The sequence below is a fragment of the Triticum urartu genome, chromosome 3, assembly GCF_003073215.2.
Source record: "Triticum urartu cultivar G1812 chromosome 3, Tu2.1, whole genome shotgun sequence".
NCBI lineage: Eukaryota > Viridiplantae > Streptophyta > Magnoliopsida > Poales > Poaceae > Triticum > Triticum urartu.
The window spans coordinates 39,797,049-39,819,917 of NC_053024.1; the positions used below are offsets into that span (position 1 = coordinate 39,797,049).

Consider the following 22,869-nt stretch of genomic DNA (forward strand, 5'->3'; position numbering starts at 1 on the left):
TGTATGTTGCGCCTGAAATATGCATGCGTATGTTATCTATATGGTGTCTGTCAAATAAGTTATTTAGAAGGTAACCAATAGATTTTAGAGTTGTGCCGTGCGTGCGTACCTTATTGGCCAAACTACTATAGGCTGATCATACGGCTCAGGCCCAGACCCACAATGAATTGTCCTATCTGAGGCACCAACTACAGGGTAAAGATGGTCCTCAAGGTTACTCATGTTGATATTTTACGTTTTATCTCAAAATTATGTGCCATCTCATATGTTTTCAAATTTGACAATCCTTATATTTTGGAATCATGAATCCAACACAGATCTATACTATGTCAATAAGAAAACATTAACCAATTTTTTGTTGTTATACCATGCATAACTTTGCGAGTTTATTGAACAGAAAAATATGTCTGGCAAAAGAGAATCTTAACCAGAAGGAGCAAAAATACAAGATACAGAGTAGTTTAACAAAATAAGGAAACATAGCATCCAACATGAGCTTCATCATGGCCTAAAACGTAGCCACTCGCTTCAAGAGTGACGCGACTCCAGCATCTTCACTGGCCCGTGAAGGTGGAGAGAGCATGATACCAGGCTCATCTTCACTTGCAGCAGCTGATCCGCTCTCATTAGCTCCGGAAGGGATGGGATTTGAACGTAATGGAACTCGAAAATCAATTAAGAAATCCCTTAATCTTCTCATATGCGGACGTTGGTGACGATCCTGGTGGACACACCTTAGCCCAGCCTCTACTTTTTTGATCTCCTCATCATAGTGACCCCTCAGCCGCTTGTCAGCTGCCTCAAGAATGGTATTCGTCTCATGGAATTGCCTAACCTTCTTGATAAGGCTGTTTCCGCCATCAGACTGGAAGATTGGTTTTTCTCCACAGACAATCTCAAGCAGCAGGACACCTAAGCTGTAGACATCAGACTGCCCAGATGACTTGCCGGTGTCAACATATCCTGGGTCAATGTATGCTGGAGTGCCAATGATGTTGTCCGTGTCGCGTGAGGTTTGGGTATGGTTGATTTGTGTCACCAGCCCAAAGTCAGCCAATTTAGCATTGAAGTTCCCGTCGAGCATAACATTAGCTGGCTTGATATCCCTGTGAACTGTGCACCTCTTACATTCAAGATGGAGGTAGGCAAGACCTGAGGCTATCCCCATTATTATATTGCGCCTGAAACATGCAAGCATGCGTTATCGATCTATCTATGGTGTCTCTGTCAAATAAGTTATTTTGAAGGTAACCAAAAGATTTCAGAGGTTGTGTCGTATGTGTACCTTCTTTGCCAATTTAGCAGTAAAGTTGTATGATCGTATGGTGCATCGTAAACTCGCTCATCCAAGGTATCAACCTTAGGGTAAAGATGGTCCTCAAGACTACCGTTCTTCATCATTTCGTAGACAAACAGTAAATAGTTGCCTTCCTCGCACCAACCCACAAGATGCAGAATGTTCCGATGGTGTAGCTGGCTCATAATAATAATCTCGTTTCTGAATCCCTTTCTTGTTTGAGCTGATGGCACCTCTTCTGTAATTTTTTTTATCGCCACATCCTCTTTTATGCCCGAAATTGTTCCTTTGTAAACAATACCGAAGCCACCCTTTCCAAGCACATTTTCCTTTGCGAAGTCGTTTGTCCCATGTGCCAATTCCGCATAAATGAATGGCCTTGGAACGATCACTGAAAAGGGTAATGCAATGTCACTTGTAAACATTTTAAGCTAAGCTGTACCTTGTATACTGACAATATGGTTTAAAAACAGTGTAAGTTTCTTGTGAAAAGAGATGAGCAAAGGTACCTTTTGTCTTGGGCTCCTGACTCTGCATACCCGTAGGCTGTAGTTGTTGCTCTTGTGCCACTAGAAACACAGACCATACAAGATATTTTGTTCAGATTTAGTTTGCTCAGCTTGTAGTTTAACATATTTTCACCGACAGACGATACCTTTTGTCTTACGGTGGCACCGGAACAAAAGAAAAAATCCTACCAAAGCCAATACAGCGACAAGGACAGATCCTGTCACCGCGCCAATTGTACAATGACCCGATGAACGGAGACCTGTTGCCAAAGACAGCTTAGCCTGAGGTAGAGAGGAGTACTTATATCAGCAGCACTGCTATTCTTACGTATAGGTTCAACCAAACTTTTATGTAATGCTGCAATGAATATTTCATGCACATCTATATATACTAGTAAAACATATATAAGATATATACGTGCTTATTCTTGTATATGAAATTCCAAGCCAGATAGCTGAGGCTTGGATGATTTTCTATTTGTTGAGATAGCTAGCTAAAAAAGAGGCTGTACTTATTAACGATTAACTGTGGCATGCATCCAAAAGTAGAGTAGATATTAGCAGCTGTGACTGAGGCCGGCTTACTTGTGCATCCCTTTTCAAGGTACGGGCTGTCTTTGTAGCCTTTAGTGCAGCTGCAGACATACCCAGGGCCGTTGTTGGAGTCGATGCACTCGCTGTTGTCGCTGATGCAGGCGTACCCGGGGCTGCTGGGCGCCTCATCGCAGGACAGGGAGCTACCGTTGCGGCCGCGGATTGCCCAGTCCAGCAGCAACGGCATTCTGGTTCGGTCGACATCCATACGAAGGTCGGTCACCTGGAATGTGTAGTTCTCCTTCTCCACGATGAAGGCGTAGTCGCACTGACAAAATTCCTGGTTGGCGTGTGACCAGTAGCCGTCGCTGGTGAAAACCATCTTGTTGTCTGTCAGGCCCGCCGGGATGTTGACGTGGCAGCAGCCGACTCCGTCGCAGGCGCCGTCCTTGCGCTCTGGGAGTCGTTGGCATAGGTGACGCACCCGCTGTAGTAGGTGTAGCCGTAGCGGCCTCTCAGCCCGCTGTTGGTGTAGACCAAAGTGTTGCAGCCGAGGACGAAGAGTTGGTTCCCAGTGTTGGAGATGCGGTACATGCCGTCACGATTGAAGTCTACCGAGCCAGAGCTCGACCTGACGGCGCCGCCGGAGGAGTTGTAGCACTGGTACGCCACCGGCAGCATCACCCGGGCCTCCGGGCGAGGGGTCACGGACAGGTTCAAGACCTGTATAGGAGCGCTGGTGTTGAATAGAATCGGCATGCTGTTGACGCAGGCGATCTCAAAGCCTGGGCGGAAGCAGCCTCGGCCGATGCCGAACGGGTAGGGGATGTCGACACCGTCACAGCTCGCCTGGCAGCCTGGCTTTAAGGTGAGTCGACTCTCCGCGGTGTCTGCAAGGAGCAGCAAGGATGCGGTTGCCATAATCGCTGCTCTGTTTCTCAACAAGCTACTACGTGCACTTGATAGGCTAGCTTCCACGGCTGCACCAACGTTTATAAGTAGGAAAGGAGAGAAAGGAGAGGGACATGTTATAATGGAGAAAATAATAATACTGACATAATAAAACAGAAAAAGGTGATGAATCATTATTAATTCTTAAGTAATAAATAATTAGATAATGACTTTTTAAGATGCTTCCAAGTTATTTTGGGCCGTTCAAATCATTTGTTCAAGGACCAAGGCGATCTTTCAATTCGGTTTAGTTTCTTTTTAGTTCAGTAATATATTGATACTTGCACCATGGAATTTGCTAGATATTCCCTCCGTTTCTTTTTTTACTTCGCATATAAGATTTGGTCAAAGTCAAACTGCACAAAGTTTGACCAAATCTATATAAAAAATATGAACATCTACAATACTAAAACTATATAGTATGAATATACGTTTCATGATGCATCTGATAATATTTATTTCATATTGTGAACGTTTATATTTTTTAATATAAAATTAGTCAAACTCTACAAAGCTTGACTTTGACCAAACCTTATATGCGGACTAAAAAGAAACGAAGGGAGTATGGATGAATACCTACTGAAAATAAATTCATTTTGCCATGTTATTGACTTGTACGCTCAGCATTAATTGGTTAGACCAAGTCAGATGCGTGATACTAATTAGGAAGGGTTAACTAATTGCAACATTGATTGCTTTTTCTAAATGGGTACTGATCATTATATGCATGATTGTTTAATTGCATTGCTACTTAGTGTACTACTTTGCAATCACTGTCACATAACCCCTGTCCCAAAATACATCCAATTTTAGGTTTGTTCTAAGTTAAACTATTTTTAAGTTTGACCAAGTTAATAGGGAAGACTTTCAAACTCTAAGACACCAAATTAGTATCATTAGATCCATCAGAAAATATGTTTTCCAGAGTGTAGTTATTTGGCGGCTTAGATTTTGGTACTATTCCCTATAAAGTTGGTCAAATTATGAGGCCTCATCTATGAAATTCTGTACCAAATCTGTGAGGCCTCATCGATATGATTTGAAGCCACAAACACCACCTGCAATCTGAATTCTGAAGTTCGTATCATATCATCTTTTCTAGTCTGTCAAGCCAAACATTTTTTTTAATCTAGTGTTAGGCATTTGCTGTGTTTAACTAAGGTGTTAGAAAAGTTGATTGTGAATCATCTGGCACATGGATGATGCAATACAACCCTACGAACATTTTTTTTTTGCAACATGATGCCTATTACTGACTGTTATAAGAAACCCAGCTGTTCAGAGCTTATAATGAATTTTATTACACAACAAGCAAAAACATGTTTTGCCATGTTCAGCAAAAACCATAGCAATTCTTCTACACCTTTGTAAAACTCCTCTATACTGATTATTTTCATTGCGTTGTCAGAAGTGAAACATGGCGGAAATCAAGCCAAAGGCATTGCTGGCACGTAGCAGAACAGGAGAAGAGCCATACTCAGATCGGTGTGACCAAGCTAATCACCTACGTTGTCCTTGGTGCTCTAGTCATGTCTTCCGTTTATTACGCCTATCAATACTAGCAGAGCAAAAAACCAGCAGCAGCAGAAGGCGTCGAGGGGAACTAAAGCCCCAAGAATGTAGGTTATTTTGCTATTGTTGTTGCTGTTATTGTATCATCTTATTGGCTAATTTTGGTTGTTACAGAAAAAAGCTATCACCCCGCTTTATATATAAAGCAACCACCGAAGCCACGGTAGACAGAACATGGCATTTTTACGGAATATTGTAAGAGGCCATTGTTGAGCATGCCAGGACAACTAAAGAAACTATGCAATTGCGCATGGATTGTATTCTACCCTGTAGCATTTGAGACACATATTTTGCTCCTAAAGATACATAGGGATTTTAAAAGTGTGACCTATATTTACGTTGTTTTGGTTGTTGCTACCTATTGATTAATATACCATTGGGTAACAAAAAAATGTTACATTAGTTATCGACTGAACACCATATGGAGAGACTAACTTGTCATGAGCTCCACTTCCTTATTTTGAACTTATGTCCACCTAAATCATACAATTATATGATTTGGCTCAACATTTCCTTTTTCTTTTAAGAAATTCTCAGCAACTCTAACAGGGTGTAAGAAAGATGCCCAAGCAAATGCGCTGGCCAATGTTGTTAATTATTTTAAGGGATCCAAATATAAAACTTTGACAAAATTTTGTCTCGGTGTTTTGAAGCCTTGCCGAACCATAGGTAGTGAATTAAAGGCCCGGCAAAGATGTTTATTAGCTATTAGTTTGCTTGGCGGAATATATTTTTCTTTGCAGTACCAAACACCTATACCGTACTCGCTAACAATGCTAGAATTATAATTTTCTAGCTGGTTCATGGACATTTTTAATCAGATATATTTCATATGCTTATGTATTATCTCCACATGGAAAAAGCCAAACGAATAATGCACCCACAATATACATTATGCATGCAGCTGCTTTTCCAAGAAATTAACTTGATCTTTTAAATCTTTTTTATTGCGACATTCTCTTGTGTGCTAGAAACTGTACCAGTATGGACACCACCAAAGGCACCCTCTCCAAGCCGTTTTTCCTCCACTAAGTCACTTGTTGTATGCGCTAATTGTTTATAAGTGATTGACATCGGGGCATGCCCTGGAAAGAGAAATGCATGGTAACTTGTAAACGTTTAAGACTAAGCTTAATTCACCTTGCAGTTTGACACCGAGAGGGCCATACGATACCTTTTTTGTTTCGCTGGCGCCATAGCCAACCCAGTAAAGCTCCCAACGAAGCAACCCCACCTAGTACGGCAAGGATTGACCCGATCACCATCACTGTTGTGATAAAACCTGCAGAAGGTAGACACGTTGCCGCGAAAAGATATTAGTCGTAGGTTAACCGATGAATTCGCCGGCTAACTACTTAAAAAACTTGTCTATTACCTTAAAAAGTTCAAAAAAGTGTTTGTTCATGGAAAGTAACTTTCTGTTTATTTTGATGGACCAGAAAGGCAAAAAAAAATCATATTAATTAATGAGAGAGAGTGGTTTTCAGCATCTAGGAGCCGTATAGGATGCTCTAATGCTTTGTTTCTAATTGGTTGGGTCATATGATTGCTTAGTAATCAGTTGGTACATGGTACTAATGTAGAGTAAATTTGGTTAGCTATATTTGGCATCGGGCCTCCAAATTCACGGGTACGGCACTGGTTGAGTCTGTGTGTATGTGGAATGGAAGGACCGATGGAGTTGTGGCTCCTAGGTGCTGCAGAACATCACTGTTAGGCCTAATTGATTCGTAGAATTCTAAAAACATGGGAATATAAAAAATGAAATATTAGATGGTCATGTCTTTTTTTTTGAACAGTCACCGGAGGAGAGTTTCCCCACCTGAATATATTGCTCAAAGCAGCCATAATGCAAAGAGATTGATCCATTTTATAAGGGAAACCGGATTAAAAACCTGAACAAGTTAACCCCATTTATGTGGGAAAACCGGATTGAAAACCTGAACACGTTGTCCTACATGAATTTGCATCAAATGAGTGTTTGACATCACATAAAAATAACCGTGCTTTGAGTGGACTGATTTTTTTTCTTCCAAAACATAGTGAAATACAATCCTTATGAAAAAATTCGAAGGATCCCAATTCTAAAAATCAAACGTTGAGATAAGAAATTTCTAAAAGCATCTCCAACAGAGGTGCTAAAACTAGCTCGCGTTGAAAAAACTGCTAATTTAGCGCGCAGAGGGGAAAAAAAGCTCTCTAACAAATTCTACAAAAGCCAGCACCCTACAAATTTTTTGCATCGCACGCAGGATATTTAATGCGGAGCGTATAGCGCGCTGGACAATTTAAAGACGGCGCACCAAGACCAATTGCTTCGCTTCCTCTGCTTGTCCCGCCTCGAGCTCGCCACTGCAGCCACTTCCTGCAGCTCGCCGCCGCTGGCCGGCGCCACTCCTCTGTGTGCTCGTCTCTGCTTGTCTCGGCACTAGGCGGAGCCGCCGCTGCCCTTCTGCTCGCTGGCTGCAGCTCGCCGCCTCGAGCTCGCCGGCCGGGAGCGCATGCCGGCTGGGAGCCGCCACTGCCCTTCTGCTCACTGCCTCAAGGATGCCGGCTGGGAGTGCGTGCTGTGGCCAGAGACGAGCGGTGCATGCGGAGCTTGCGATTCCAACGATTGCAAGCCTCCAATGATTGGAGAAGCTAAGCTAGCTAGCTCGTGTTTACGATTCCAACTATCACAGCAAGCTAGCTCGCGTGCGGTGGCCAGCGGAAGATCGTTTGCAAGATAGCTTGCTCCAACGATTGGGGACCTAATTGCGTTTTTGTTTTGGTTAGATGAACTTTTTTTGTAAATGTTATAGGGACTTGTTTGTTGTAGATATATTTATGGCGCTCTATCTTTTAGTGCGTCTGCTGGACTGCTGTGTAATGTTTGTTGTCCGCTATATTTTTGTGCTTCTGCTGGACTGAATCGGTCATGACATGCTAAAATGACTAAAATGCCACTGTAAAGTTATTTTAGCGTGCCACTTTTTTGGACGCATGTTGAAGATGCTCTAAGGACCCAAACCAAACTAGACATGATGCATAGAGATCAGTTATGGCGATTCTAGTAGTAAGGCTTCATGAACTAATTTCGCAATAAAATGTGTCTTGTTTGGCCTGCTTAGGCTATCAGCAAGTACCGTCGTTGGCGGAGGCGATGCACCCCGTGTAGTAGGTGTAGGAGCGATAGTGCCACGGCCCGCTGTTGGTGAAGACGGAAGTGTTGAAGTCTACCGAGCCGTAGTTGGAGCTGCCGGGGCCGCCGGTGGAATTGTAGCACAATAACCCCACCGCCAGCACCACCGGAGCCAACAGGCGAGGGATCATGAACAGGTTGAGAACTGCAAGGAGCAGCACAGGCAGCAATGATGCCGTCGACATCACTGCTTTATTTCTGAAAAGAAAGAAAACAAATATATAAAGTTACTAACAAAAGGATCACCAAAAGAAAATAACAATCTAGTAAAAGCTGGTGTTCGTCGATGACGAACGTCAGGAGCCAGGAGGACGCGAAGAACAGATCCAGATGCAAGGAGCAGTGAGAGGACGCCAAGAATCTTACCAGTCCCTCCAAGAAAACAACAATCCAGTCAAAGCTGGTATCCACTCCTTGCAAGAAACAGATCTAGAGCGCAAGGAGCAGTGATTGGACGCGAAGGATCTGTCCACCACTCTCGGCTTGCTTCCAGGAGACGAGAGCGACGGAACAGATCGGGAGCGAGAGAGGTGAGTACATAACAGCTCTTGGTACCTACCTAACAGCTAGCTCCCAAAAAGCGCATAATCCAAAAAGCCTCGGTACCTTTTTTTTAGCATCAGTACAGACACAAGCGCTCATATACACGCGCATACACTCATCCCTATGAACGCACACACGCACACCTTACCCCTATGAGCACCTCCGAGAGACTAAGCCGGCATATCATCTTGAGATTTACGAAGTCACCGTAGGCGCCTCGTTGTCGATGGAAACGTCTCCTCCCACTGAAAGCGCATCGCCGGAAATCCTGAAATAAATTCAAAAATAATGCGAGCACCAGGAAATAGGTTTACCCAACAGCTACCTCCCATGAAATAGGTTTTTATAGATGCATAATTTTTTTTCTTTTTCGAAAAGGGGGTTCCCCGGCCTCTGCATCAGAGTGATGCATACGACCATCTTATTAACCAAAACAAAGGTTCGAACAAAGGTTCCAAAGTCTCCAACTGACAAAAAAAAAGTTCACATGGAGCTAAAAAGGCTAGAAACACCAACAAGCCAAGAAAGAGATGCCACAACCGGCTGGGTAAAGAAAGATAGGTAAACTAATTGCCTATCCTATTACATGACCACCATCCAAACCGGTTCCCAGCGGACAGATCCAGTAACCAAATGCTCCCTGGCCTTCGTCAGAGTGAATAGCGACCACGAACGGATCAGTGTGGTGGCTCGGAAAATAACCTGCAAAAAGTGAATACGTGATATTCTGTTAAACACCAAATCATTTCTACAATTTCAGATAGTCCACAACAAGGCGCAAACTCCAACACTAATATGTCTCGCTAAGTCTGGCTCAATCCCATTAAGCCATGTCCCAAATAACGCATTGACAGAGTTCGGTGGAGTAATCTTAAAAGCAATATGGACCGTCCGCCATAGAACTTTGGCTAACGGGCAATCAAAAAAGAGGTGTTGAATCGACTCATCCCGATCACAGAAACTACACCTAGTAGGTCCTGTCCAATTACGCTTTATCAAGTTGTTCTTGGTTAAAATAATTTGTTTATGGACAAACCACATAAACACTTTTATTTTCAAAGGCACTTTAACATCCCAAACATGCTTAGAGGTAGGAATGGAGGACGAATTAATAACATCAATATACATTGATTTAACTGTGAATACTCCAGACCTAGCCAGCTTCCAGCGTAATTCATCGGGTTGTTGAGAAAGCTGAACCTCCATCAGTCTCCTAACTAGACGGAGCCAAGCTTCCCAACGATTACCCGCTAGCGACCGTCTGAACTGAATATTAAGGGGGATAGCTTGAAATACCGTTGCAACGAACACCTCACGTCGTTGAACAATATGATACAAAGACGGATATTGAATGGCCAAGGGTGTCTCTCCGAGCCAAGTATCCTCCCAAAAACGCGTACTAGCACCGTCGCCAATAATGAACTTTGTCCTATTAAAAAAGGACTGTTTGACTTTCATCAGTCCTCTCCAAAAAGGCGAGTCGGTCGGCCTGACTGTAACCTGGGACAAAGTTTTTGTGTGGAGGTACTTGCGACGAAGGATTTGCGCCCACGTGGCATCAGTCTCAGAAGATAGTTTCCATAGCCACTTACTAAGAAAACATCTGTTCTTAACTTAAAGATTCTCGATCCCGAGACCCCCTTGGTCTTTCGGTCTACAAAATATATCCCATTTAGCTAGCCGGTACTTTCTTTTTAAGTCATCACCCTGCCAAAAGAAACGCGATCTATAGAAGTCCAGTCTTTTCCTGACACCAACTGGGACTTCAAAGAACGATAAGAGAAACATAGGCATACTCGTGAGAACCGAGTTAATTAAAATTAATCGGCCACCGTATGACATGAGCTTGCCCTTCCAGCAACTCAGCTTCTTCTCAATTCGGTCTTCGACGCACTTCCATTCTCTGTTCGTCAGCCTACGATGGTGGATCGGGATACCTAAGTAAGAGAAAGGTAACTCCCCCAACTTGCACCCAAACAATTGCCTATAAGCGTCCTGTTCATCCTTGGCTCTACCAAAGCAGAACAACTCACTCTTATGAAAGTTAATCTTTAACCCGGTCAATTGTTCGAAAAGGCATAACACCAGCTTCATATTTCTCGCCTTGGCCAAATCATGCTCCATGAAGATGATTGTATCATCAGCGTACTGCAGGATGGATACACCTCCATCAACAAGATGGGGTACCAAGCCACCTACTTGACCATTCTCCTTAGCCCTTCCTATCAAAATTGCTAACATATCAACCACAATGTTAAGCAATATAGGGGACATCGGATCTCCTTATCTTAGGCCTTTATGTGTCTGGAAGTAACGACCAATATCGTCATTCACTTTAATTCCCACACTACCTTTTTGCGTGAAAGATTCAACCTGGCGGCGCCAGGCTTCATCAAACCCTTTCATACGCAATGCCTGTTGGGGGAATGGCCATTTGGCCTTATCGTACACTTTCTCGAAATCCACCTTAAAAATTACTCCATCTAATTTTTTTGAATGGATTTCATGGAGCGTTTCATGAAGGACGACCACCCCTTCAAGGATGTTTCTGTCCGGCATGAAAGTAGTATGGGACTGTTGCACCACAGAATGCACAATCTGTGTAAGCCTATTAGTCCCGACCTTGGTGAAAATTTTGAAACTAACATTGAGAAGGCAGATTAGCCTGAACTGCTCAATTCTCACAGCATCCATTTTCTTAGGAAGCAGTGTGATAGTTCCAAAGTTCAAGTGAAATAAGTGAAGCTGTCCAGAGAACATATCATGAAACATAGGAAGCAAATCCCCTTAATGATGTGCCAGCACTTTTTGTAGAACTCAACCGGGGAACCATCCGGTCCAGGAGCCTTATTATTTTTCATCTGTGCAATATCATCAAATACCTCCTTCTCAGTGAACGGGCCAACCAGAATATCATTATCAGCAGCCGATAGTTGAGGCACATCCTCAGTCCTGGACTCATCGAGGGACACACAGCTATCCTCCGGCGGTCCAAACAACTGCCTATAATACTCTGTTATATAGGTTTTGAGGTTGTCTTGTCCTAAAATAGTGCCCTCATCTTGTTCAAGTTGAAAACTCCTCTTCTTTCTGTGCTTACCATTAGCAATCAAGTGAAAGAATTGAGTATTCGCGTCCCCTTGGACCACTCTGCGGACCTTAGCCCACAACGCCCACTTCAGTTCTTCCTCGCGGAGAAGTTCTTTCAACCTCTTCTCTGCTTCAGATTTAACCTGAAGCTCAGCAGGCAGCAAAATCGTGGACTCGGCCTTTATGTCTAGTGCCTGTATAAGAGAAAGGAGCCTGTCCTTTTCAATCTTGTACACCCTGCTAAGGTGCTTAGCCCAACCCCGTAAGAAACTTCTCAAATTCCTAATCTTATTCTGCCAGCGCTCGACCGAAGTCCTCCCTCCTGCACCCTTAGCCCATTCCCTAGCAATCAGGTCCAAGAATCCTTCGCGTTCGAACCAGGCCATCTCAAATGAAAAGGTGTTCTTGTTCCCCACATGGCTCGGCTCACCAGAATCCATGAACAAGGGTGTATGATCGGAAATGCCCCACGAGAGAGCTTGTACCGTTACAAGAGGGAACTTCTGTTCCCACTCCACGCTCGCGAGAACTCGATCAAGCTTTTCATAAGTCGGGTTTGGCAAAGCATTAGCCCAGGTAAACTTTCTACCAGAAAGCTCTATCTCCCTCAGATCCAAGCTTTCAATAATGGTATTAAACATAAACGACCACCTGCCGTCAAAGTTATCATTGTTTTTCTCCTCTCTCCTCCTAATGATATTGAAATCACCCCAACTAAAATTGGGAGCTGCTCTGACCCACAGATTCGAACAAGGTCCGCCAGAAACTCTGGTTTTAGCTCGGGCTGTGCGGCACCATAAACTGCCACCAAAGCCCAGTTGAAACCATCTACTTTAGACCTGACTCGAAACTTAACCGCGAAGTCGCCCATCACTACACTTCGGACTTCAAGCGAATCGCATCTCACACCCAGCAAGATACCACCCGATCTTCCTCGCGGGGGGAGACAATGCCCATCGAAATCAACACCACCCACAAGAGAGGAAAGAAACTGGGGCGCAAAGTTAGCTCGACCAGTCGCATCAAGAAGATACGAAAAATACAAGTTCACACTTGGTCTCTCCATGTCTAAAATGCACACATCCAAGCCAAATACACATGAAAAAGACAAGATCTACCCATAAATACACCATATACGGGACCGGAGGGTCGATCCGTAGGCTACACCGTCATTCATGTTGGTAAATATAGCCATGGTCCCCTACTCCAAACATGCACAAGCCACCGTAAACAGGTATCAGTGTTTCGGATGCTGAAAAAATAGACCACGCGAGGAGGTGTGTCTCTGGCGGATCTGTTCTCGGTGGATTTGCTCGGATCTGCTCTTGGTGGATTTGCTCGGATCTGGTCGTAGTTCGTCTACATTCATGTGTTTTCAAGTTGGATCCTTTCGATCCACAATACTCTCATCGACGGCGGTTGCTGTTCTACGGCGCTAGTCCTATTGGGCCTTAGCACAACAACTTTCCGATTATCTACTACAACAAGTTTTGTCCGGCTCCGGCGAGGGAGAGGCAATGATGGCGGCGCGCCTTTGGCTCGCTTCAGTGTTTGTAGTCGTCGCTAGGTGGTCAACGGATTTGGATGTAGTTTCTATTATTTCTAGTGTTCATTGTACTGCCATGATTGGAGATGAATAGATCAAAAGTTTTCCTGCAAAAAAAGGAGGAGCACTTATTTTTGTTAAAAATCATATCATTTGTACATACCCAGAGCGGCATAACCAAAGCGCCCCCCACCCCACAACCAGGATAAAAGCTCTAATTTGTTAGAAGAGATTAGAAAAGAATTGGTGGAATCGATGTTTATTGCTTGAGCCTCGTGAGCATTTATATAGGAGTACAATGATCAACTTGAAGTACAAGACAAGGCAGGATCAAATCCTAGTCTATCATATATTTCCTAATAACATAATACTTAACATCCCTCCGCAGTCACAATGGTAGTGACGCACGCAGACGGTGACACTCGAGAAGAATCTAAAGACAAGCCGATGTACACCCCCTCCCCCCACAGTCGTAACGGTCGAAGCATCATGGATGAAGTTGAAATCGACGAGGTTGCTCAAGAAAGGCGGTAGCCCTTTGTGCCGATGTCGAGGTAGCCAAGAGCGTAGGGTGCTATAGCCGTGTTCGAGGTAGCCGTGCGAAGAATGACCTGGTTGATGCCAAGTCATGGTGGCCCGTCTCGAGGTAGTCGTTGTGGAGCCACGTGCGCAAGGAGGTACAGATTTAGTCATGGGCGCAGTGGTGTCGAAGTAGTGATGCGCCGGGAAGAAGACGGTGTTTCCGAGGCATCGCATCGGATTTGCCAAGCCTGAGGACACATGGATGAAGGCACGCATTAGTGTTGCCAGCACCAGGCATGTGTAGATGGACGAAGTCGAAGTTGATGATGCGCCCTCCAGGCTTGCCAGGCCTGGGAACACGTTGTCGATGAAGCCACGCGTCGGTTTTGCCAGCACTGGACATGCGTAGATGGGGACCTGCAGGAGCTGTACGCCATGCCGGAGGAGTCGGAGGGGCCAGTAGAGGACTCGACGATGGTTGTGGCGCCAATTGGCATGGGGCTGATGTTGCCAACGGTGGTCGGGGAAGATGACGGCGACGCTAGCGATGTGCTAGTGCTGGACGAAGAGCGAAGGTGGTCGACTGGCGGCGCGGCTCGGGTGAGCGGGCGGCAGCGGCGCCGAGGAAGTAGAACTGTAGCAACGGCCTGAGGAGGCGGCGGCTAGGTTAGGAGCGTGGCAACGATGGTCAAAGTAGGCGAGGAGAACCCAACAACGTGACGAAGTCTGGCACGGATGGTGGCGTTCCCGCACCAAGGGAGGCGGCGCGGTGCATACCATGGCAAGTTGACGCGCGGTGATGGCAGAGTGGACCGCGGGCTGCGGCGCTACGGCCTGAAGGGGCGACGCAGCGGCAACAGGCAGGTCGGGGCGACATCGGGAAGACCTCGGAGCGGCGACATGGACCACATGCCGCGTCGCTACGGCTCGATGGGGGCGACGCATGATACGTCTCCAACGTATCTACTTTTCCTCTTGTTTTGGACTCTAATTTGCATGATTTGAATGAAACTAACCCCAGACTGAAGCTGTTTTCAGCAGAACTACCATAGTGTTGTTTTTGTGCAGAAATAAAATTTCTCGGAATGGAACGAACTTTGCGAGGAATTTTTATATAATAAATAAGAATTTCTGGAGCCAAGACCTGCCGGAGAGGGGCACCTGGGTGGGCACAACCCACCAGGGCGCGCCCCCCTCTCCTGGCACGCCCAGGTGGGTTGTCCCCACCTGGTGGCCCCGCAGACCCTGAAACCGACGCTATAAAATCCTATTTTCCAGAAAAAAATTAGGGTGAAAGAATTATCGCGATCCATGAGACGGAGCCGCTGTCACCTCCCGTTCTTCATTGGGAGGCTAGATCTGGAGCCCGTTTGGGGCTTCGGAGAGGGGGATCTTCGTTCTTCATCATCACCAACCCTTCTTCATCGCCAATTCCATGATGCTCGCCATCAGGAGTGAGTAATTCCTTCGTAGGATCGCTGGTCTGTGAGGAGTTGGATGAGATTCATCATATAATCGAGTTAGTTTTGTTAGGTCTTGATCCCTAGTATCCACTATGTTTTTAGATTGATGTTGCTATGACTTTGCCATGCTTAATGCTTGTCACTTTGGGCCCCGGTGCCATGAACTCAGATCTGAACCGTTTATGTTATCATCATTATATCTGTGTTCTAGATCCGATCTTGCAAGTTATAGTCACCTACTACGTGTTATGATCCGGCAACCCTGGAGTGACAATAGTCGGGACTACTCCTGGTGATGACCGTAGTTTGAGGAGTTCATGTATTCACTATGTGTTAATGCTTTGTTCCGGTTCTCTATGAAAAGGAGGCCTTAATATCCCTTAGTTTTCAATATGGACCCCGCTGCCACGGGAGTGTAGGACAAAAGATGTCATCCAAGTTCTTTCCATAAGCACGTATGACTATTTACGGAATACACGCCTACATTATATTGGCGAACTAGAGCTAGTGTTGTATCGCCCTAGGTTATAACTGTCTCGTGCTGAATATCATCCAACAAGTCCCAATCCAATGCCTACGAATTTATGTTATATTGTTCTTGTTAAGTTACTACTGCTATCATCAAGGTTACAGTTGATACAAAATTACTGTTATCACTGTTACCGTTACCGTTGCTACAGTCACTACTATCAAAACTGTCATATTACTTTGCTACTGATCACTTTGCTAAAGATAATTAATCTCCAGGTGTGGTTGAATCGACAACTCAGCTGCTAATACCTTCAAATATTCTTTGGCTCCCCTTGTGTCAAATCTATAAATTTGGGTTGAATACTCTACCTTCGAAAACTGTTGTGATCCCCTATACTTGTGGGTTATCAAGACCTTTTTCTGGCGCCGTTGTCGGGGAACATAGATATATTTGTTGAGTCACTTGGGATTATCATATTATCACTATGAAGAATCTGAAGGATGCTAAGTCTAAGATATTTCTTTCTAGTACGAGGGGAGGTAAGAAACTACCATCCAGTTCTACTTTAGATTCACCTTATGTTATAAGTAAACTTGCACCACCACCACATGCTATTAATTATGATATGTCGCAAGTTATTGATGATGCTACTTATGCTGTGGATAATGCTTATTATGATGCTAGTACCTTGCTTGACAATGACGATGTGCCACTTGGTGACTTTCTTGATAAACAAATTGCTAGAGTAATACAACTTGATGTTGTTGAATCTGATGATGAGCTTGAAATTGAATCTCCTGAAACACCTGCTAGAACTAGCCTTCCTAGATATGAATTGCCTAAGGTACCAGAAGGTTATGTTATGAATGAGGAAACAACTAGAGATATTCTTGCTTGTAGAGATAGAGATGATCTAGAGAAATTATTATGCAAGTATAAAGAAAAATCTCTGAATACTAGAATGAAATGTGATCCTAAGTTTGCTACTTCACCTATCTTTATTGATGATAAGGATTATGAATTCTCTGTCGACCCGGAGTTAATTACTTTGGTTGAATTTGATCCTTTCCATGGTTATGAAACTGAAACTGTTGTGGCACATCTTACTAAGTTGAATGACATAGCCACCCTTTTTACTCATGATGAGAAAACTCGCGATTACTCTATTCTCAAATTATTTCCTTTCTCATTAAAGGGTGATGCTAAAGCTTGGTACAATACTCTTGCTCTTGGTTGTGTGCGTAGTCCCCAGGATATGATTTATTACTTCTCTAGAAAATATTTTCCTGCTCATAAGAAACAAGCTGCATTACAGGAAATATTTAACTTTGTGCAAACTAAAGAAGAGAGTCTCTCACAAGCTTGGGGGAGGCTTTGCCAGTTACTTAATGCTTTGCCTGATGATCCTCTTAAGAAAAAAGAAATACTTGATATCTTCTATAATGGACTAACTGATGCTTTTAGGGATTTACTAGATAGTTGTGTTGGTTGTGTTTTCAGGGAACGAACTGTTGGACAAGCTGAAGAATTATTGAATACTATATTGAAAAATTATGATGATTGGACTATTCCTGAACCACCAGCTAAAACCACTCCGAAGAAGAGGGGTATATTGTATCTCAGTCTTGAAGATACGCAAGAGGCAAAGAAATCTATGAAGGAAAAAGCTATTAAAGCGGAGGATGTTAAAAAATTACCTCCTATTGAAGAAATACATGAGCTTAATACACCACCACTGCCTAAGGTGGTAGAGGTAAATTCTTTAATGAAGTTCAATGATAATGAGAATCCTCACAATATGCATCCTAGCCAATGCCTTTATGAGTTTGAAAACTATATTAGAAAACAAGATCACTTCAAAGCAAATGTTATGAAACAATTGAAATACAATTCTGATATGATTGCTTGCTTGAGTGACCTGTTATTTAGAATCTCAAATGATGTTAGAGGTGTTGGTGAAAGCATGCTTCTATGGTTCAAACTCAGTTAGAAAAAGTTGCTAAATCTCAAAGAGAGTTGCTTGATGAAATAAATAATAATATACATGACTTTGCTGTTAGAGTTGCAACTAGAGGAGGTAAAATGACTCAGGAACCACTTTATCCTGAGGGACACCCAAAAAGAATAGAACAAGATTCACAAAGAGTTAACACTGATGCACCTAGTCCTTCTAGAAAGAAAAACAAGAAAAAAATGATAGGAATTTGCATACCTCTAGTGAACTTGAAATAGAAAAACCTCCTGATAATGATAATGAAATTTCTAACTCTGATGCTGAAACTTAGTCTGGTAATGAACACTCACATTCTGATAATGAAAAAGACAATGATGAGGTTCATGAAAATACTCAAACAAATAATAAAAAACAAGACAATGATGTTGAGATAGAACCACCTGTTGATCTTGACAACCCACAACCTAAGAATGAATGATATGATAAAAGAGACTTTGTTGCTAGAAAATGAAGGAAATATGCCCTAGAGGCAATAATAAAGTTGTTATTTATATTTCCTTATATCATGATAAATGTTTATTATTCATGCTAGAATTGTATTCACCAGAAACTTAGTACATGTGTGAATACATAGACAAACAAAGTGTCCCTAGTGTGCCTCTACTAGACTAGCTAGTTAATCAAAGATGGTTAAGTTTCCTAGCCATAGACACATGTTGTCATTTGATGAACGAGATCACATAATTAGAGAATGATGTGATGGACAAGACCCATCCGTTAGCTTAGAACTATGATCGTTTAGTTTATTGCTATTGCTTTCCTCATGACATATACATGTTCCAATGACTATGAGATTATGCAACTCCCGAATACTGAAGGAACACATAGTGTGCTATCAAATGTCACAACGTAACTGGGTGATTATAAAGATGCTCTACAGGTGTCTCTAATGGTGTTTGTTGAGTTGGCATAGATCGAGATTAGGATTTGTCACTCCGATTGTTGGAGAGGTATCTCTGGGCCCTCTCGGTAATGCACATCACTATAAGCCTTGCAAGCAATGTGACTAATGAGTTATTTGTAGGAGAATGCATTACAGAACAAGTAAAGAGACTTGCCGGTAATGAGATTGAACTAGGTATGATGATACCGACGATCGAATCTCGAGCAAGTAACATACCGATGACAAAGGGAACAAGGTATGTTGTTGTGCGGTTTGACGGATAAAGATCTTTGTAGAATATGTAGGAGACAATATGAGCATCCAGGTTCCACTATTGGTTATTGATCGGAGATGTGTCTCGGTCATGTCTAAATAGTTCTCGAACCCGTAGGGTCCGCACGCTTAACGTTCGATGACGATTTGTATTATGAGTTATGTGTTTTGATGTACCGAAGGTTGTTCGAAGTCCCGGAAGTGATCACGGACATGACGAGGAGTCTCGAAATTGTCTAGACATAAAGATTGATATATTGGACCATGTTATTCGTACACCGGAAGTGTTCCGTATAGTTTCGGATAAAACCGGAGTGCCAGAGGGTTACTGGAACCCCCCGGGAAGTTATTGGGTCTCATGGGCCTAGTGGTGGAAGAGAGGAGGCAGGCCAAGGTGTGGCACGCGACCCCTAGCCCAAACCGAATTGGACTAGGGCTAGGGGGGCCGGCCTGAAGGAAATATGCCCTAGAGGCAATAGTAAAGTTATTATTTATTTCCTTATATCATGATAAATGTTTATTATTCACGCTAAAATTGTATTAACCGGAAACATAATACATGTGTGAATACATAGACAAACAGAGTGTCACTAGTATGCCTCTACTTGACTAGCTCGTTGATCAAAGATGGTTAAGTTTCCTAGCCATTGACATGGGTTGTCATTTGATTAACGAGATCACATCATTAGGAGAATGATGTGATTGACTTGACCCATTCCGTTAGCTTAGCACTCGATCGTTTAGTATGTTGCTATTGCTTTCTTCATGACTTATACATGTTCATATGACTATGAGATTATGCAACTCTCGTTTACCGGAGGAAGACTTTGTGTGCTACCAAACGTCACAACATAACTAGGTGATTATAAAGGTGCTCTACAGGTGTCTCCGAAGGTACTTGTTGGGTTGACGTATTTCGAGATTAGGATTTGTCACTCCAATTGTCGGAGAGGTATCTCTGGGCCCTCTCGGTAATGCACATCACTTAAGCCTTGCAAGAATTGCAACTAATGAGTTAGTTGCGAGATGATGTTTTATGGAACGAGTAAAGAGACTTGCCGGTAACAAGATTGAACTAGGTATTGAGATACCGACGATCGAATCTCGGGCAAGTAACATACCGATGACAAAGGGAACAACGTATGTTGTTATGCGGTCTGACCGATAAAGATCTTCGTAGAATATGTGGGAGCCAATATGAGCATCCAGGTTCCGCTATTGGTTATTGACCAGAGACGTGTCTCAGTCATGTATACATAGTTCTCGAACCCGTAGGGTCCACACGCTTAACGTTTCGATGACAGTTATATTATGAGTTCATATGTTTTGATGTACCGAAGGTTGTTCGGAGTCCCGGATGTGATCATGGACATGACGAGGAGTCTCGAAATGGTGGAGACATGAAGATTGATATATTGGAAGCCTATGTTTGGATATCAGAAGTGTTCCGGGTGAAATCGAGATTTTACCAGAGTACCGAGGGGTTACCGGAACCCCCCGGGGGCTTAATGGGCCATAGTGGGCCTTGTGGAGAAGAGGAGAGGCGGCCAGGGCAGGGCCGCGCGCCCCTCCCCCCTAGTCCGAATAGGACAAGGAGAGGGGGGCGGCGCCCCCCTTTCCTTCCTCTCTCCCTCCTCTTTCCCCCTCCACTCCTAGTCCAACAAGGAAAAGGGAGGGAGTCCTACTCCTGGTGGGAGTAAGACTCCTCCTGGCGCGCCCCCTCTAGGCCGGCCGCACCTCCCCCCTTGCTCCTTTGTATATGGGGGCAGGGGGGCACCCCAGAGACACAACAATTGATCGTTTGATCTTTTAGCCGTGTGCGGTGCCCCCTCCACCATAGTCCACCTCGATAATACTGTAGTGGTGCTAAGGCGAAGCCCTGCATCGGTAGAACATCATCATCGTCACCACACCATCGTGCTGACGAAACTCTCCCTCAACACTCGGCTGGACCGGAGTTCAGGGACGTCATCGGGCTGAACGTGTGCTGAACTCGGAGGTGTCGTGCGTTCGGTACTTGATCAGCCGGATTGTGAGGATGTACGAGTACATCTACCGGGTTGTGCTAACACTTCCGCTTTCGGTCTACGAGGGTACGTGGACAACACTCTCCCCTCTCGTTGCTATGCATCACCATGATCTTGCATGTGCGTAGGATTTTTTTTGAAATTACTACGTTCCCCAATAGTGGTATCAGAGCCTAGTTTTATGCGTAGATGTCATATGCACGAGTAGAACACAAGTGAGTTGTGGGTGATATAAGTCATACTGCTTACCAGCAAGTCATACTTTGTTTTGGCGGTATTGTTGGATGAAGCGGACCGGACCGACATTACGCGTACGCTTACGCGAGACTGGTTCTACCGACATGCTTTGCACACAGGTGGCTAGCGGGTGTCAGTTTCTCCAACTTTAGTTGAACCGAGTGTGGCTACGCCCGGTCCTTGCGAAGGTTAAAATAGCACCAACTTGACAAACTATCATTGTGGTTTTGATGCGTAGGTAAGAACGGTTCTTGCTAAGCCCGTAGCAGCCACGTAAAATTTGCAACAACAAAGTAGAGGACGTCTAACTTGTTTTTGCAGGGGATGTTGTGATGTGATATGGTCAAGACATGACGCTAAATTTTATTGTATGAGATGATCATGTTTTGTAACCGAGTTATCGGCAACTGGCAGGATCCATATGGTTGTCGCTTTATTGTATGCAATGCAATCGCCCTGTAATGCTTTACTTTATCACTAACTGGTAGCGATAGTCGTAGAAGCATCAGATTGGCGAGACAACAACGATGCTACAATGGAGATCAAGGTGTCGCGCCGGTGAACGATGCTTCGGAGATGGAGATCACAAGCACAAGATGATGATGGCCATATCATATCACTTATATTGATTGCATGTGATGTTTATCTTTTATGCATCTTATCTTGCTTTGATTGACGGTAGCATTATAAGATGATCCCTCACTAAATTATCAAAGTATAAGTGTTCTCCCTGAGTATGCACCGTTGCGAAAGTTCTTCGTGCTGAGACACCACGTGATGATCGGGTGTGATAGGCTCTACGTTCAAATACAATGGGTGCAAAACAATTGCACACGCGGAATACTCAGGTTAAACTTGACGAGCCTAGCATATAACAGATATGGCCTCGGAACACGGAGACCGAAAGGTCGAGCGTGAATCATATAGTAGATATGATCAACTTAGTGATGTTCACCGTTGAAACTACTCCATCTCACGTGATGATTAGACATGGTTTAGTTGATATGGATCACGTGATCACTTAGAGGATTATAGGGATGTCTATCTAAGTGGGAGTTCTTAAGTAATATGATTAATTGAACTTAAATTTATCATGAACTTAGTACCTGATAGTATCTTGCTTGTCTATGTTGATTGTAGATAGATGGCCCGTGCTGTTGTTCCGTTGAATTTTAATGCGTTCCTTGAGAAAGCAAAGTTGAAAGATGATGGTAGCAATTACATAGACTGGGTCCGTAACTTGAGGATTATCCGCATTGCTACACAGAAGAATTACGTCCTGGAAGCACCGCTGGGTGCCAGGCCTGCTACTGATGCAACTGAAGACGTTAAGAACGTCTGGCAGAGCAAAGCTGATGACTACTCGATAGTTCAATGTGCCATGCTTTACGGCTTAGAACCGGGACTTCAACGACGTTTTGAACGTCATGGAGCATATGAGATGTTCTAGGAGTTGAACTTAATATTTCAAGCAAATGCCCGGATTGAGAGATATGAAGTCTCCAATAAGTTCTACAGCTGCAAGATCGAGGAGAATAGTTCTGTCAGTGAGTATATACTCAAAATGTCTGGGTATAATAATGACTTGATTCAACTGGGAGTTAATCTTCCAGATGATAGCGTCATTGACAGAATTCTCCAATCACTACCACCAAGCTACAAGAGCTTCGTGATGAACTGTAATATGCAAGGGATGGATAAGACGATTCCCGAGCTCTTCGCAATGCTAAAGGCTGCGGAGGTAGAAATCAAAAA

General features: G+C 43.8%; 1 pseudogene; it reads right to left on the bottom strand.

Moving 5' to 3' along the window:
* Positions 1–400: 400 nt before the first annotated feature.
* LOC125547843 lies at positions 401–8,236 on the bottom strand (annotated as a pseudogene).
* Between the last annotated feature and the right edge of the window lie 14,633 nt (positions 8,237–22,869).